This window comes from Mauremys reevesii, linkage group 14 (assembly GCF_016161935.1).
Source record: "Mauremys reevesii isolate NIE-2019 linkage group 14, ASM1616193v1, whole genome shotgun sequence".
NCBI lineage: Eukaryota > Metazoa > Chordata > Testudines > Geoemydidae > Mauremys > Mauremys reevesii.
In genome coordinates, this window is record NC_052636.1 from 29718125 (window position 1) to 29737342 (window position 19218).

At 47.8% G+C, this 19218-nt stretch overlaps 1 non-coding gene across 1 annotated transcript; it reads left to right on the forward strand.

Annotated features, from left to right (window-relative positions):
• The first annotated feature begins 18261 nt into the window (after nt 1-18261).
• On the forward strand, nt 18262-18334 carry TRNAF-GAA. The gene has a single exon. It is a non-coding gene; the product is annotated as a tRNA-Phe (tRNA).
• Nucleotides 18335-19218: the final 884 nt, after the last annotated feature.

The window sequence follows — 19218 nt, forward strand, 5'->3', positions numbered from 1 at the left end:
AGTGACCGTGGGGAAGTCACAGCCCCTCTCTCTGTAACGCTGTCTCCAGTGACTCGAGAACACGAGCACCAGCCTCGGGCAGACTGGTGAGAAGCAGGGCACAAACCCCAAATTGGGTGTGAGGTCTGTATGGAGATTTCACCAACCAAGTATCCAGTGTAAACACTTCAGGCTCTGTAACAGCATTAACATGGAATCACAGACAGTCCCCTTGGGTGATCCCATATATCTGTCTGAGCCCCCCGCCCTCCTCCCACGCTATAAAAACTCCACTGCCCATGTGGGCCACAATAACTGGTTTTCTGTATATAAAATCCACGGCTGGTGCTAGGGGCAGCAAGCAGGGCAACTGCCTGCGGCCCCATGCCACAGGGGCCCCCACAAAGCTACATTGCTTAGGCTTCGGCTTCGGCCCGAGTGGTGGGGCTCAGGGCCCTGGACTTCAGCCCCGTGCGCTGGGACTTCGGCTTTCTGGCCTGGGCCACAGCGAGTCTAATGCCGGCCTTGCTTGGCAGCCCCCTGAAAGCTGCTCACGGCCCCCCAGGGCCCCAGACCTCTGGTTGAGAACCACTGCCTTACCCCACGAATCACAGCAATGTTCAGGTTACTGCCAGGCCCAAAGGACCAGTCACGTCCTTAGTTCAGATGACTCTTAGATCTCCCATCAAAGACAACACTTGTAGCCAGTCCTGTCATAACCTGTATTAAGACTTAATTAAAAGGAAAGGAGAGTTGTTTACAAAGTTAAAGCAGGTAATCCTATAGATGCAGACGAGTTGCAGTCTTAGATTTCAAAGGTAATAGAAGCTTCTATAATAAGCAAGCTCTGCATATTCTTTAGGACTAACCCCGGCTAGGCAGCTGGGGATCTCTTGCTTATGCCTAGAAACTTTGCCCCCCAGAGTCCAAGCAACATACAGATCATCAGTTCCTTCGGCATGGGGTTTTTCATCCCCTTCCTACCATGTGCTCTGTCCTGGAAACTCAGCTAATGGGAAGTCAAGAGCACAACAACAGTTTTTTGTGTCTTCTTTAACATCTCATAATAGTCTCTCTGGTGTTGATGGACCTTTCCTGCCTGGCAGGGTGTAATGCATTCTGTTGCCAATCAGCACTTCACCTAGGTAAAGTCTCTCTCCTGTGTGGTGATTTACAGAGCCACAGAGGCTCACAATGCAACTAGTCAGATGTTAACCCAGGCAGCAACTCACAAGCATTCAATGAAGTCTAAACACATTCTTATGTTCACAGTCTGTGTGAGGAGTATCTACTCATTGGGACTCACTGGGGAGCCACAGAAAGGAACAAGATGTGCTGCGGCAAGAAGGCCCAGTCTCAGAGCCCCCGGGGTCACGCTTCCCAAAAGCTAAAACTAGGCCCAGCCCATGAAAGGGGCACTGCCAGGAGAGACTGGATAAAGGCTGGAGCATCAAACAGCTTTGTAAACCTGAGAGAGCTGCCTTGGGGACAGTGACAGGGAGAATCCCCAGAGTGACTCCTTTGATTCTGCTCGTCTCTGGCCTTTGGTTCTTAGAATCACAGAACTGGAAGGGACCTCGAGAGGTAGCTAGTCCAGTCCCCTGCACTCAGGGAGGACGAAGTATTATCTAGACCAGGAGTGGCCAACCTGAGCCTGAGAAGGAGCCAGAGTTTACCAATGTACATTGCCAAAGAATCACAGTAATACATCAGCAGCCCCCCATCAGCTCCCACCCCCTGCTCCCAGTGCCTCCCACCCATGGGAAGCCACACTAATCAGCACCTCCCCCTCCCTCCTCGCACCTCCCGATCAGCTGTTCACGCTATGCAAGACACTGTGGGGAAATGGAGCAAGGGCACTGCAGGCTCAGGAAGGGGTGGAGTGGGGCAGGGCCTGTAGCTGAGTAGTGAGCACACCCAGCACACTGGAAAGTTGGTGCCTGTAGCTCTAACCCCGGAGTTGGTGCCTATACAAGGAGCCGCATATTAAATTCTAAAGAGCCACATGTTGGCCACCCTGATCTAGACCATCCCTGAGATGTGTTTGTCCAGCCTGGTATTAAAAATCCCCAACGATGGAGATTCCACAACCTCCTAGGCAATTTATCCCAGTGCTTAACCACTCTGCCAGTTAGGAGTTTTTCCTAATGTCCAGCCTAAACCTTCCTTGCTGCAATTTAAGCCCATTGCTTTTGTCCTGTCCTCAGAGGTTAAGAAGAACAATGTTTCTCCTTCCTCCTTGAAACGAACTTTTATGTTCTTGAAAGCTGATCATATCTTCTCCAGACTAAACAAACACAGTTTTTCAGTCTTCCCTCATAGGTCATGTTCTCTAGACCTTTAATCATTTTTGTTGCTCTTCTTTGGACTTTCTCCAATTTGTCCACATCTTTCCTGAAATGTGGCACCTAGAACTGGACACAATACTCTAGTTGAGGCCTAATCAGTCCGGAGTAGAGCGGAAGAATTACTTCTTGGGTCTTGCTTACAATACTCCTGCTAATACGTCTCAGAATTATACTTGCTTTTTTTGCAACAGTGTAGCATTGTTGACTCATATTTAGCTTGTGATCCACTGTGACTCCCAGATCCGTTTCTGCCGTGCTCCTTCCTGGGCAGTCATTTCCTGTCTTGTATGTGTGCAACTGATTGTTCCTTCCTAAGTGCAGTACTTTGGGTTTGTCCTTATTGAATTTCATCCTGTTTACTTCAGACCATTTCTCCAGTTTGTCCAGATCATTTTGAATTTCAGCTCTATCCTCCAAAGCACTTGCAACCCCTCCCAGCTTGGTATCATCCACAAACTTGATAAGTGTAACAGAGAGACTCTGCTGCTGGGAGGGTTTCACCATGTGTCAGAGGGTCACACCCTGGTGGGAGGGGGCTAGGCCTGTACTGGGATACTGTCACTCTGTGCTTCACAGTGTGGCAGAACCTGGAATGTCCATTAGCAGGGAACAATGCTGGGGGGAATCGACATGTGGAAAGGACAGAAACCCTGTCTGAATTCTCTCACATTGCCCTTCTCACCCTGGCAGGCTACAGAATAACATCCACGTTTCGCCCCAAATCATCCCCTCCTCCCAGGGGAAAGGAAATGGCTGCAATGGAGCTGGCTCAGGTAAGGGATTCTCAGGGAGCTGGTGGTACGTTCTGGTTGGAGGGAGAGGAGCAGTAAATGTATAGGAGGGTGGGAGGCAGTAACTATCTAGGGTGTGGAATGGGAGGGGACAGGATGTGACAAACCTGCTGAGACTTGTGTACTCTAGGATGTGATGGGTTGTCACCCCGGGGTGCAGTCTGGGGGGCTTCTGGGAAACGCTGTGCCCTCTAACCCTCAAGCTAGGCTGGCCCTTCTCACACTGATTTGCTGGAGATTCAGCCAGCCTCTCCAGGGCCTGTTATCACCCAACACGACAGCAGGTGGCGCCATGCAGCCAACTAAGCTACCTGAGTGCTTTACCTGAGCCACTCAAGGACAGATAGAAGACAAAAGCCAATTTCCCAGCCGTAAGTGATAGCAAACAGATCAAAGCAGATTACTTAACCAAAAACTCAAACTAAGCCTAACATACTAGATGGATAGAATTTGAATTAGCAATTTCTCACCCTGACTGATGATAGAAGCAGTCCACCAAGTTTCCATATACAAGCTAGAAATCCCTTTACCCTGGCACCAACACTTTCCCCCAGTTCAGTCTTTGTTCCTGAGGTGTTTCCGGGAGTTTTCTTGTGTGCGGAATGAGGCCAAGAGATGATGTCACACCCCACCTTATGTAGCTTTTCCATATGGCAGGAACCCTTTGTTCCAAACTCAGTTCCCAGTCCAGTTTGTGGAAAAATAGAGGTACCAAAATGGAGTTTAGTGGCATATGGTCTGGTCGCATGTCCTAGCATGGCCTGCTGAGTCATAGTAGCCGTGACTCAACGGGTAGTGATCAATGGTTCCATGTCTAGTTGGCAGCCGGTATCAAGTGGAGTGCCCCAAGGGTCGGTGCTGGGGCCGGTTTTATTCAATATCTTCATTAACAATCTGGAGGATGGTGTGGACTGCACCCTTAGCAAGTTTGCAGATGACACTAAACTGGGAGGAGTGGTTGATACGCTGGAGGGTAGGGATAGGATACAGAGGGACCTAGACAAATTAGAGGATTGGGCCAAAAGAAATATGATGAGGTTCAACAAGGACAAGTGCAGAGTCCTGCACTTAGGACGGAAGAATCCCATGCACTGTTACAGACTAGGGACCGAATGGCTGGGCAGCAGTTCTGCAGAAAAGGACCTAGGGGTTACGGTGGACGAAAAGCTGAATATGAGTCAACAGTGTGCCCTTGTTGCCAAGAAGGCTAATGGCATTTTGGGTTGTATAAGTAGGGGCATTTCCAGCAGATCAAGGGATGTGATCATTCCCCTCTACTCAGCACTGGTGAGGCCTCATTTGGAGTAGTGTGTCCAGTTTTGGGCCCCACACTACAAGAAGGATGTGGATAAATTGGAGAGAGTCCAGCGGAGGGCAACAAAAATGATTAGGGGGCTGGAGCACATGACTTATGAGGAGAGGCTGAGGGAACTGGGATTGTTTAGTCTGCAGAAGAGAAGAATGAGGGGGGATTTGATAGCTGCTTTCAACTACCTGCAAGGGGGTTCCAAAGAGGATGGATCTAGACTGTTCTCAGTGGTAGAAGATGACAGAACAAGGAGTAATGGTCTCAAGTTGCAGAGGGGGAGGTTTAGGTTGGACATTAGGAAAAACTTTTTCACTAGTAGGGTAGTGAAGAACTGGAATGGGTTACCTAGGGAGGTAGTGGAATCTCCTTCCTTAGAGGTTTTTAAGGTCAGGCTTGACAAAGACCTGGCTGGGATGATTTAGTTGGGTTTGGTCCTGCTGTGAGCAGGTGGTTGGACTAGATGACCTCCTGAGGTCCCTTCCAACCCTGAGATTCTATGATTCTATGACTCATAGGCTGGCTGAAACATTCACAGGAAGGCTAAGCTCTTCCATGGTCCATTGTCTTTGTTGATGAGCCATGAACACTTTCTGGCTTCTTTGTTGTACCTGAAAGGCTCGTTGTGGATGTTACCCAGAGTAAGCACATTTGAAATACAGATACAGAGTAAATATCCATAACTTCAGATACAAACATGATACGTGCACACAGATAGGACAATCATATTCAGCAAATCATAACTTTTCCAAAGACACTGAACATATGATGCGTCTTGCACAAAATGCATCATAATCATGTCCTAATCATTTGATAATCATACCACTATGCTGAATGTGGGGTGTAGTGTCAGGGCCTAATTTCAAGGCACAGAAGTTGGGAATGGAACTTCCCCTCTTTGTAGAACAGGAAATATCCCTCTAGCCAGGACTGGGAAAACTTCCCAGACTCCCAGTGCTGGAACCTGAACCTACTGACACTTCATTAGTTACCACCAACCCCGATCTTTGTGACAACTGCAAACTTTATCAGTGATGATTTTATATTCTCTTTGATGTCATTGATAAGAATGTTAAATAGCACAGGGCGAAGAACCAATCCTTGTGGGAACCCCCTAGAAAGAAATCTACTCCACCATGGTTCCCCATTTACAATCATAGTTTTTAATCTATTTAATGTATGTTGTGTTTATTTTGTGTCTTTCTAGTTTTCTAGTCAAAATGTTGTGCTGAACTTACAGAAGTCTAGGTATATTACATCAATACTATTAGTTGCAACCAAACTTTTGATCTCATGCAATAAGGATATCCCGTTAGTTTGATTGGATCTGTTGTGTCTGAACCTTTGTTAATTGGTACTAATTATATTACCCTCCTTTAATTCTTTATTAATTAAAGCCATATTCACTGCTCTATTATCTTGCCCAGTATCAGACTAACACTCTTGTAATTAGCTGGGTCATCTCTTTTACACTTTTTAATATTGGCACAGCATTAGCTTTAGTCCAGTATTCTGGAATTTCCCCAGTGTTCCAAGTCCTAATTAAAATCAACATTAACAGTCCTCCACGCTCCTCCACCAGGTCTTTCAAAACTCTTGGATACAAGTTATCTGGACCTGCTTATTTAAACATGCCTGACTGTAATAGCTGCTGTTTAACATCCTCGTGAGTTATTGTTGGGATGGAAAGACTGTCGTCGTCAACGTCTTATATGAGTTACATCATCCGTTTTTCTCCAAATCCAGGAGAGAAATATTTATTGAACACTTTTACCTCTTCTGCATTATTTTGATAATTCTGCCATTTCCCTCTAGTAATTTGCCACTACCATTGTTAGGGATTAATTTTGAACTTAATATACTTTTTAAAAACTTCCTTCTTATTTTCATTAATTGGTCATTGATCTAACTTGTATTCTTTACTATTGACTTCCCCTTTCTTCCATATATTTTATTTGGAGAGTGTTGGGATTCCTACCAGGGAGACACCAGCAGGGTCCAGAGACAGCCCCATCTCTTATATCAAGCTCTGGCTAGTAGGTATGTGATAAATGTGAAGACCCTGCCTCCGTCTGTCAGCTGGGAGACACAAAGGTTCTCTCTTTCTACCCTCTGATGCCTCCTGGCTGCTCTAGGCAAGGTGGGGTGGGACTCTGTTAACATGTGCCTCCCAGAGCTTCCATTTACTTGGTGCTGCTGTTCCGTGAATAGTGGGATTGTGAGTGGGGCAGCAGGTACTGAGTGTTGGACTCTTGCTCTTTCAGGGGGCGGTGACTTTCAAGGAGGTGGCTGTGTATTTCACCACAGAAGAGGGGGCTCTGTTGGACCCCACTCAGAGAGCCCTCTACAGGGATGTCATGCAGGAGAACTATGAGACGGTGACCTCCCTGGGTAAGGAGTCCTGTCCCCTGGGTTATTAGAAGCTGTGGGGGTCTCTGAAGAACCTGAGTAGTAATAACTTTATTCATCATCCAAGTTTTGACAAGTTTCCTTGCCCCCCTTTTTTTCCCTTATCTCCCACCCACTAGTATCATTTTTGGACATGTGACTTTTTGGTGCCGTCAGTCATTTTAAAATTGCATTGAATGTATCCTTATTGGCTACATTAATATCTACATTAATAACTGTCGCTTTCATGCCTTTTCTCATTTAAAAGGAAAATACGCCACCTGTAGAATTCTAAATTGAGTAAATAGGTGTATGACTCATGCATGGCTTGTGTGACAGTCAGATGAGCTCCTATTTTGATAGGAGAGCTTATAATGTTTCCATTCAGGACCCCACGGATGAAGGGAGAACAGAGCTGTGGGAGGAGGAGAAGGGGGAGTAGATAATTCTGGGGTGCCAGGACATGGGGAGGTGTGTGCAGGGCTAGAGCTAAGAAGCAGCAGGGAGGGACAAGGTAGTGAGAGGTGAAGAGGGAACACAAGAATCTCCCAAGGTGCCGGCAGGTGGTGCTGGCTGAGAGTAATAGGAAGAAGTGGAGAGGAGTGTGCAGGAAGGGCACCGAGGAAGTGGCTCATTCTCAGGTGTTGAAGCGAAGTGGCCTGTCCTTGTGGAAGAGTGGGAGCCCTTGGGGGTCTAGTGCACTCAAGGGCACCTCCCAAGGACTGTTTAAAAGCCAGGGCATTGCACAGATCCTATGGATCCATGACAGTGCCAGAGGTTCAGCCTTATGGGGAAAAGATATAAAACAAGAAAAGAATCTAAATGCGTGTTTACCATCGCTCCCTCTCAGTCCTCATGGGAATCCCTGATCCATTCCAAAGTGTATTAAAAGCTTCCTCTAAGGCTTACCTTTTGGTTATCAGGTCATGTCCATTTGTTAGAGGTTTTCCTTCACCCTCCCACTTCCCTGGTTCTTGTCACGCAGACAGAAAGAATCAAAAGACCAGAAGGGTGCTGGAGAGAGGAGCACTTCTTAAACTGTTTTCAGTTGAGTCTGCAGCTTTTGGGAGATGTGGTTCGGACCTGGGTCTGTGTTGCAGCAGGCTGGGTGTGTCCTGCTCAGAGAGACAGGGCACTGGAGTCCCAAGCTGGCAGGGAAAATGGGCTCAGAGGTCGTCTCAGCACATCAAGTGGCAGTTCCAAGGGGGTTTCTGTGACCCAACCTGTCACATTCCCCTTCCCAGCTCTGACACCACAGACCGTTTACCCCGCGTGCCCCTGCCCAGCTCTGACACCACAGACCATTTACCACGTGTGCCCCTGCCCGGTTCTGATGCCGCAGAGCCTTGCCTGTGCCTCTGTTCCCCTTCCCCCCCCTTAACAAACATGATTCCAATTTCTCTTCCCCCTCCTATTTGTCCCAGTTTATATAGTAGTATTCTCAGCTATACCTTAACCAATCAATTTACTGAAATTTAGCTAATCAATCCTAACATATTGTAACATACTTCTCTAACCAATTATATCCCACCACCCTAATTAACTTACACCTAGCAAAATTAATTATACAGCAGTAGAAACAATTAAAGAACCAGATAGATTAACAACAGAGAAGTGGGCACCATAAAGATAGAACAATACAAAAATGAGGGTTTCACAACCACAACCATTGATAAGGGATTTCTTGCCTGACAGGCTGCTGTCAAACTAAGTTTTCTTTAACCATCTTAAGATCTGTTTCTTTATCTGGTGGCAATGGGCACTATCAGGACAAGATCATCTTCCTAACAGCCCAATAGCACCTTATTTCAGTGTGACTGGTTTGGGATGTGAGGATGTGACGCTATGTTTCCCAGCTTATGGCTGCCCGTGCTGCTTAGCCAAAGGCCTTAGCCTAAGAACAAGGCCTCAGACTATCCTAGTGAGAGAAGGCCCAGACACAGGCAGACTGAGATTTTGATTCTTTGTTTTCATACTCCTGTAACTAGCTAAGTGATAAAAATACTCGTAAGTTCTTAAAGCATCAGCTTTACAGGCAGGCCTGAATATCTCTATTCTAACAGTGGGGTCTACCCCTTCCCCCATTCTGTGTCTCTTTTGTCTATTTAGATGGTAAATTCTTCAGGGCATGGGCCAGCTACTATTCTGGGTTTGTACTGTGCCTAGCACAATGGAGACCCACTGTTAGTTGGTCCTTAGGCACTAAGGTAATGAATATGATTTATAATAACAACTCTCCTTCCACTTGGAGTCAAGGAAGCTGGCCTTGGGATGTTACTGCTTAAAAATGAGCTGGGGTTAAAACCATGGACTATTCTTTGTGACAAGTATCCCACAAATTCCACTGACCTCCCTTGTTTTCTTTGCCTGCAGTAGGGTTTCCAATTTCCAAACCTGATGTGATCTCGCAGCTGGAACGAGGGGAAGAGCCGTGGGTCCCGGACCTCCAGGGCTCTGAGAAAGAAGTGCTTCCAAGAGCTGCCTTCCCAGGTGAGGACTTGGTTAAATCAACTCAAAAACTGTGTGGGAATGCAGGAAACATTTGGGATGCCCTACAAAGACCCTGTGAGCTCTCCAAGTTGAGGATTGTTCCCTGCAGATGTGCAATCATTATGGCAGATGTCACTCATGGCTTCCCTCCTATTCTGACTGACAACTAGCAGCAGGTCCCTCCCCATCTCGCTTTCCCCTGAGCGTTCTGGTGAGATGTGGATCAAAACTGATCCCTTCCTCTCTCCTCTGGGGAAGGGTTTGGGGAAAATCATCTCCTGATAGGACTGATCTCTCCTCCACATATTTTGGTTTGTTCCCCCCTTTTTCCATTCCTCTCACTGATATTTCCTTTCTCTCAGGTGCAGGGAGTGACCTGTGTCTGGATTCTCTCTGTCTCCCATCAGGTGATGGGAAGGTGAGAGAGAATGAGGAGGAGAAACCCCAACAGGAAGATGCTGAGCAAGTAGAACCACATGGGATGTTATCAGGAAGATCCAAAGGGAATGTTTCCGGGAGTTGTGCACTCCCAGAAAAAGCAAAAGCCTGTGAGACTCAGTACAGGCCAGAGGAGAACTTCAGTAGCTACTCAAACCTTATTACATGTGAAAGAATCAACTTGGAAGAGACACGCTACACATGCCATGAGTGTGCGAAAAGCTTCAGTCGGAACTCATACCTTACCACACATCGTAGAACCCACACTGGAGAGAGACCTTATGGATGCTCTGAGTGTGGGAAATGGTTCGTTGATAGTTCAGCCCTCAACTCTCATCAGCGAATCCACACAGGAGAGAGACCCTACACGTGCTGTGAGTGCGGGAAAAGCTTCAGTCGGAGCTCAGCCCTTATCAGACATCAGAGAATCCACACCAGGGAGACGCCCTACACATGTACTGAGTGTGGGAAAAGCTTCAATCAGAGCTCAAACCTTATTAGACATCAGAAATTCCACATGAGAGAGAACTGTAACAAATCCCTTAACTAGTGCAGGCCAAAGATTTTTTTTTTAAAAAGATCACATTTGCTAATTCTCACATAGTGATCTTTGCACCATTTTCACTGTGGTCTCTGAGTTCCCCATATGAGTTGCCTGCTTCTGCCTTTTGCAGCTCACCCTTCTTTGGGGTCAGTCCTGTCATTTTTTTTCTATCAGCTGCTTTCCTTTGAGTCGTCGGAGTATGTGTCCCTCCAGTCAGGAATGTGCATCAGCTCCAGGTGGGAGAGAGAGATTTGATTCCCAACAACCTACACGGAGGCTAAAACTACCTGTGCCTGACATCCTCTAGGGCTGTACGTGGTGTTGGCTGCTCAAGTTAGTGATCTTGGTGTAAAAAGACAATTTTAGTTGTAGAGCAGATGCAGCCCAGGTGCAGGGGTTGGCATTAGCTTTCCCTTGACCTGACCTAAACTCCATCACTGTTCCTAGTCTAAACAAACCCTGAGCATCCCGGTTATACTGTTCCCCCATTTCACAGCAATTGTTAGTCATCATGTTCTCCCTTCAGAAACAATTTTTTCCCCAGTTGCTCTGATGTTGCTTCAGGTTGTGCTGCAGAGCAGATATTTTTATGATCATTTTCCGCACTTAAAATATATTGAACTATATCAAAGAGCAGGAACAGGGCAGAGATAGGGGAAAATGTCATTTCACCCGCTGTAGCAAGAGACGTAGTTAGGGTAAGACAGAGGGATTCCCTTATTCCCCATCACCATTCCAATCCCCCATTTGTTCAATTGGTTAGGTCAGTATTTTTTCTAAAGGGCTGGGAAGAGGATTCCCTAGTGACTGATTTGGAACTAAGCAAAATACCCATGTATTTCACTACCAAAGCAGTTGTGGCCCAGGCCCTGCAGGAGGTCGCTTCTGAAGAGATCTCCTTTGTAATTAGGTGCATATTGCCTATTATTTGGGAAATACAATCCCTATGTAGGTAGGAATAGGAAAAATGGAAATGACATTTGTCTTCAGCTCACCCCTGGGACGTGCTGCAAATGTGTAGAAAATGAAATGAGTGTTGAATGTGCTATAGCTGCAGAAAGATACCTATTTTTAATATATATATGACTTTTGGTGTCTTACAGGGATACTGAATTTAGTCCCTAATTTAAATCTGTGCCTCCAGATTAAAGAAATAAAAGAGCATAGTTGGGGGAGTTGTACCTCACTATCGCTACTGATCTGTTGTGTGGCTGGTGAAGAATTCTACGCCAGAGAAGTGTAAAATTATTCTAAGTGAGGTCAGAGATTTGACAAGAACTCAGGTAGAAATCGCAGGTACGAGTGGTTGATTTTCACCCCAGAGATGGAAGCTATGGTGACCTGTGGCCCAGGTAAACTATTTTTAGAATGCTGCTTCCTAGTTAACTGGTGTCAAGTATCAGAGGGGTGGCCGTGTTAGTCTGGATCTGTAAAAGCAGCAAAGAATCCTGTGGCACCTTATAGACTAACAGACGTTTTGGAGCATGAGCTTTCGTGGGTGAATACCCACTTCGTCTGATGCATGCTCATGCTCCAAAACGTCTGTTAGTCTATAAGGTGCCACAGGATTCTTTGCTGCTAGTTAACTGGCACATTCCTAAAGGATGCCACTATTAAATTGGGAACAACCAGCTTTTACCGTTTGGATCCAAAGTTTCATGAAGCACAGAGAGAAACAGCTGATTCCTTCAGAGCCATTCCATGCCTGTGGGTCCCAATCTGGCTGCCTTGTTGGACAAGAAGCACTTCCATGCTGTGCAAATGATGGTAGCCAATGAGGGAATGTATCAGATTCCCAGTTCAGACTGCGGGATACATGAATGCTGAGTCCAGAGTCTGTGGTTTGGTCTCTTAGTTTTGCTCTTGAGTCTGAAGGATTAGTATCATTTCCCTGCTTCCTGCTATTTTGAAAGATTAGAAAGTGTGAAAATAGAGCACAGGTGGTTTTTCTCATGATGCAGCCTTCCCCCATAGTGTGAGACCCCTTCCACCCACACTTACGGGAGAAGCCCCAGGGAGAAGTGAACTCACAGAAATGGTAGGCTCCTGGGTTATTGTAGAATGTGACTTCACACAAAGCTGAGTGGGTGGAAATGGGAATTAAGAGAAAACTGCCCTATAGGTTTATATTTTGTAATCTTTGAATAAATTGTTACCTGCAACAATGAAATTAAACAGGAAGTTAATTAGTGTAAAGTAAGAGGTTGATTCTGTGATAACTTTCAGTGTTACAATATAATTCAGGTTTTCTTCTAGTTCCTGCCCCCTCCTACTATATCGGAAATAGTGGCTAATCCTGAAATTAAACCCTCACTCCAAAGGAATTAGAGTGGGGGAATATGTGAGACAAATAGCATGTACGAGAATAGAGACCCAGGATAGACTGTAGTTATTTCTATTTCAAATGGAATTTACTTTGATATCTTTTAAAATAAATCTTCTACTAGGAGGAAAATTACTCGAGACAAGAGGTGTAACCTTTTACCCAGTTCGAGGGTAACAGCCACAGAGTTTCCCAGGTCTCTTGTTTGCAAAGCAAAGACGTCACATCAGGCAGGCGATGTCAAAATCCGAAATGGTGATGGGTGTCTGCTGGGAGCTTTTCTGGGTTGGTTTCTTACATTTGTTTTTGTTTTTTTTAATTTATTTAATTTTTTGCTTTGTTTTTGCAACCAGTTGTTTTTATAGGTGCGGAGGCCCCTTTTCCTGTTGAGCACAGCTGTTTAACCCTCAGGCCTGGCTCTGGAAACCTCCTCAGCGCTGGCCTTGTGTTTCTTTCATGTTTGATGTCTTTGGGGTTCACACATCCGCACTCCATGCTGTTCACAGCAACAGATGCTTTGAGAAACCTGCAGGGGTAAGTGGGCCTTTTCCAAACTGACATTGGCCCAAAGACTGCCTCAATTCAGCTGGATTGGGACAGGCCTGTATCACGGGAGTGGTTCACACCTGATTTGCCCAGAGACCCTGGGGGAGTTGTGGTGAGATAGGATAAGTAGGAATGACAACAATGAAGTTAAAGGTAAGAGTAAAAGAGCCTCATCTTGCAGGCCAGTAAGACTGTTCTGTTCATTCCCTCTGACGCATCTGGCACTGGTCACTCTCAGGCAGCACACGGGGCTAGATGGACCATTGGTCTGACCCAGTATGACCAGGTTTGCGTTCTTATGTAAGCCATTTACGGCCTTGTCTACACTGGCAAGTTTCTGCACAGTAAAGCAGCTTTCTGTGGTGTAACATCTGAGGTGTACACACTGCCAAGCCACTTAGTGCACAGAAACTGCGCAGTTGCAGCACTGTAAAAAAAAAAAAACCCACCCCAACGAGAGGCGTACAGCTTCTGCGTTGGGGCTGCAGCACCACGGTGCCAGTGTAGACATTCTGGTCAATTCCAGCGCTGTGATTGGGCTCCGGGAGGTGTCCCACAATCCCTGTTCTCGCCTCTCTGGTCTTCCATTTGAACTCTACTGCACTGACCTCAGGTGACCAACCGTGAATCCCACCCCTTAAATTCCTTGGGAATTTTGAAAGTCCCACTTCTACAGAGACTGATTATGGTTACAGACCCCTCCTGAAATTAGAGCAGGATCTTTTGAAGTTTTATCTCATAGTAAAGTAACACAATTCAAACCTGTCGGCACAGAGGAGAAAGCACTCCTTCAGTTCACATTTATTGCTCCTGGTCTCCCTGACAAACTTCCTTTTCTCAGGGCTGCTCCAGGTGTTTTCCCTCTTCTCCCTTCCAGCTGTGGTTTTGGGACTGCAGCAGCTCCCCAGGGCCAGCTTTGCTCTTTCACTTACATCCTTCACTTGTTTGGATAGAGCTATGTCTGCCCCCAGTTTAATTCACATCTGAGACCTCAGGTACCAGCAGATAGTTACAAAGGCTGAATTCCCATCACCACCAGTGGGAGGTTATCCTGGGCTGCCAGGGCTGCAGGATTTAGCCCATGATTGGTCAAGGTGCTACAGCAGCTGCACTCTTACATTGTGAGTCCTGTAGCTTCATACCAAACTGCTCTGCCATAGTCTGCAGGGGGCCTGACTTGCTGAGAATCTGGCAGAAGAGAGACCCTGGAGTAGAGAAGGAAAATGTCCTCAGCAGTCACAGCCGGCAGGAGCAGGGAAGGTTCGGTTTCTTTTTAAACTCTTCTCCCTGCTCAAGCCTTTAATCATTCCTGTGGCTCTTCTCTGAAGCCTCTGCAATTTATCAGGGAAAGCAGCCAACCCATGAACCAACCAAACCAAACCAGGCTGGTCTGACGGATGTAACAATCTATTGCCTTCCAAGCTTGAATACAAATCATATCGTTCTATTCACCCAAGAGTTCCACTTTAAGGGCTTTTTGTTTTCTGGTTCCAATCAAATCCTGTGCAACAGCATCATTGTTAACTCACGGCTTGGTCACAGGGTCACAAAGTGGGCAGGTCTAAATCTTTCCTCCCACACCAATGAAAAAATCAGTGACAGAAAATGCCGTAAACATTTCTGTCTGTCCTTGAGATCCTGCCGCAGGGACAAGGCTTGAGGATGCAAATGACATGTTAAGGCTTCATTGGTTTGCACGTTCCTTTACTCCATTAGTGATAAGGGTGCGTGAGCGTGAAATCATCCAGCTCTGACTTTCACACCGGAGGCAATTTTCAGGCTTGCAATAAAAAAAAAATCTATCTTTCTAAACTGAGCAAGTTGAATCGAGTCATTGCGAGATGATAAATCCAGAGCCCCAGGCTGACTTTCCTTCATCACATGTTTTTAGAGTAGATCACATTCACTGGGTGGGTCTTCTGCTGGGAAGTGTCTGTCCAGTGGCAGCACCCAGTGCACATTCCCCACTTACAAACTCATCTTCAATATATCGGCCACTGAACCTAGCGAGGGGGGAGGGTCCCCGTGGTCGGGCTCCAGCCCCTGGATCCCGAGCCTGGCAAGCCTGAGTCAGCCGGCCTGGGCCAGCTGTGGGGTTTAATTGCGCTGCAGACATACACGGGTGTCACAATCCCAGCTTTCTCCTCAGGGAATCAAGCCCTCGTCCCCCCCCATGACAGGCAGGGAGAGTCACCACTGTACTCATGAGGTCGGAACTGACGCTGCCCCTTCACAGGGACCCAGGGGAACGGCTGAGGCAGCTCCTTGGCCAGCTGTGGCTGGCAGGAGACCCAGCGAGGCAGGAGCTGCTCTGGGTTCTCGGCAGGGGAGAGTAACTGGGAGAAGGGGGGAGTTTGTCTCTGATTTACAGGGAGCTTTGCCAGAGTGGAGCCTGTAGGTCACATGCTGGGGGGCTGTGACGGGCACACAGGCTCCGTGCTCTGGAACAGCTCTGAATCAAACCCAGGCAGGAGCCTCCTCAGTGTGACCCCCCCAGAGGACGCTCTCACTGGGGGAACCCTCCCTGGCTTCAGCACCTCCTGGGACGGACCTTGGACCTTTCAGCCCCCCTGTTCCACACCAGGAGCATCCTGCAGTGAGTCCACCTGAATCGGACACCTCGGAAAGCCTCACCCCCCCGAAGGGGAGTCCTGCACCCCAACTTCCACAGTCGCCAGTGACTCTCAGCCAGCGCTGTACAACAGAAGGTTTGTTAGGGGTCTGGGATCCAGCCTGGGAAAGTTCTGTGTTCGCACAGGAAGCAGGAAGATTCAGCAACGTCCATCTTGGGGAGACCCCGAACTCAGAGCCTGGGCTCTCCCCTCGAGTCCCCAACCCAGCAGACTCCTTGCTCACAACAGCCCGACTCAGCCAGGCCCTTTGCCCCTCGTCTGTCCTTTGTCCTGTTTCCCTGGCAACCTGCTCACCTGGCCTCCAGCTCGTTCTTTGTTCTCCGACTCCTCCCGGCCAGCTGGCCTCTTGCAGCAGGTGCGCCTCGGCCATCGGTTGCTAGGAGACAGAATTTGTGGCCATTGTCTGGGCCCAGGCAGCTCGACAGCAGCCACACCTGCCCTTTGGGGGTCTCTGCCAAGATTTAACCCCCTTGTCCCACCACCGAGATCAGTGGTCCCAAAACACTTCAGGGTCATGCCCCCCACCCCTGTCCATGCTCCCCCCGAGTCGTGGCTGGGAGTGGGGCCGCAGCTAAGGGGGAAGAGACACAGACAGGAGTAAGGGGGCTGAGGCAGGGGTCAGAGCTGGGGCTGGAGCCAAGAGTGGAGCTGGGTGGCTCCTCCTCCCCACCCCCATGGGGGCTGGCCCGGGCCCAGCTGCATCCCCCTGAATGTTACTCCATTCCCCCTGGCAGGGGGCACCCCACATTTTGGACCTTTAACCTAGATAATCGTGCAACAAATAGGGGAAACTGAGGTACACACAAGCTGCAAACAAAACATCCAGAAAATTCCCACTTCGTCACAGGGGAGTCAGTGGGGTCTGAGCTGGGCAGCAGCACAGGAAAGTGGGGAGGTTAAACTGCAAAACATCCCCCTGTGTTCCCGCAAAAGCCTCTCGTTTATCCCCTAACCCCCTCCCCATGAAAATATCCACCCCTGCCCTGGCCCACAGAGACCCCCTTCACTCCAACGCAGATTTTTAACTTTTCTTACTTGTCCTTGGCCTTCCACAAACATTGTTCCCATCAAAATGATCCAGGGCTTTTACAATGAGAATGAGAAAACAAACTAAATCAAACCCAAAGAAACCGCTATCGACCTCCCCACCACACACACTTTGGGTCTGAATTTTTCTACTGAAATGTTGAGGCAATAAAACTCTCACTGCTCTTGTCCAGAAACAAACCTAAGCCCCCCATGCAGTACCTGGGGCATCTATGTCTGACCCACCAAGGCTTCAGCTCCTTTGGGGAGATTTCCAGCTGCCCAGTCCTGCTGCTATTCCAGGGGAGCAATTCCTGACTCCTGTCAGCATTTATCTCAGCCCCGTTCTGGGCATCACAGGTTTCTCCGGGAAAGGGCAGCGAGTGGTTCTAGGGGCCAGTGATCCTCCTCCAAATCGAGCTAGAACCTGAGACTTCTTCCCCTTCCCCAGGTTGTGGGCGGGGAGGCATTTCACAGAGCTCTCGGAGCTATAGCCCGTGGCTAAGGAGAGAGAAAAAGCCTCCCATCCCCCTCTGCTCTGGGGGCTGGGTTTCCTCCTGAAGCCTCTGCCCCCCACCGAGTGCCTATGGCTCATCCCTGACCCTTGCTGCTGCTCCTTGCTATAGACTGTGAAAGGAGCGGAGGCAGTGCAGGAGCCTTCTGGGGACGCAGATCTGAGGCTTTGGGAAAGACACATTGTCTGAGACATCAGAGCGCTGCAAACCCTGCAGCCACCACCTCAATCCGGGGCCTGTTCCAGCCCTGAGTCTGGGCTGCCGCGATCCCTCCCCCAGAGCAGGGCACCCACAGATTACAGCCTGGAAATAGGCGTGTGAGACTAACTCCTGCTTTCCCTGACAGGGCCTCCCCTAGACCAAGTGGCATCCCAGGCAAGATGTGTCTTCAGTGCCCCCCCCCACTCCATATGTTAAACCATTGAATACCTTATTTTTATTGCATTTGTAGCTCATTTCATGATTTCGATGCACAATCTGGATGCATGATTTTCTCTATCATATAAGACAATAAATGTTCATGCTAGGATGTGTAAATCTGTATTTATTCATGCCATATATAAGCAAATGAAAAAAATAATTTCTTTTAAGCATATAGAAACTTTTAATTTTGACAGTAACTGAAATGTACTAACATCTAGAAATGGAACTGTCACCAGCACAGGGTGGGCCGGTATTAAATAGTGTTACAGTTGGAGACAGACAGTGTTAGGATGTTAACCCCAGACCCTTTGTTCAAAGGTCGCTTCGCTCGCCTTTCCCCCATGAACTGAAGCGCAGCATTCAAGAGATCCAGAGACTAGTTGATGATGTTTCCAAGGGCTAAAATAGCAAGCGATGTCTGTCTTGCATTGGCCATTGTTGACTGGAGAGATGGTTTATGGAGAATAAACTTCAAGGTGAGAAGCAGTAGCCCAAAAAGGCCTCTGCAGGTGCTGAAGTAGCTCAGTTGGGAGAGCATTAGACTGAAGATCTAAAGGTCCTTGGTTCAATCCCAGGTTTCAGCAGGCTGTTTCATCCCTCTTCCTGCAGCAGTGGGCTCTTTCCTGGAAGCACAGCACTGCCTTTACTCAATGCAAGACCCTCATTTTGGGCTTCACTGCAGGAAAAGGCAGCATTGGCTTTTGCACTCAGTTGGCCCACCGGACCTTTCTTTCTTCTCTTGCTGCTTCTCAGCAAGGGGAAGAAAAAGAAACTCCCCTTCAAGCTAGAGTCACAAGGGGGATGTAAGTACGACTTCCTGATCCCTGGCTCCAGTCCTCTGCTCTTCCAGCTGACCCATCAGAGAGCTGCTGCCAGTTTCTCCAGGTTCACCCACCAGTGTGTGCCAGGGTGAGCACCACCAAAGTGCAGGGAATTTGAGGGCAGGGCAGGGCAGTGCACTGTAATGGAGTTTCTGTAGTGTAGTCGTTCTCACATTTGCCTAACCTGCATTAAGCCGGCTAGGCAGAACTGACACCAACTTGTCTGGGGTGTTTCCCAGAAGCAGAGCACAAGTTTGAAATACGGGCAGCATAGAACCAATATTCATAACGTCAACTACAAAAATGATACACATCTAGAGAGAGCATCATTATCAGCCAATCAGAATCTCTCCATAGACCCCTTACACAACAGCCTTTATACAATATTGGCTGCAAATATAGAACAGTGGTCGCAACGGTGATCTATACAGTTACAGATTATGTCAATAACGTCACAAGAGGTGACATGGCATCAGAGAGACTGATACTGGAATACTGCCTCCAGTTTTGGTGTCCTCGTTTGAAAAAGATGTTGTGAAATTAGAGTTTGGGACAGCAAAGATCCACCAAATGTTCTGAGGGCTGGAGAAAAATGCCTTCTAGTGACCTATTGAAAGAGCTCAACCTGTTTAGCTGATCAAAAGAAG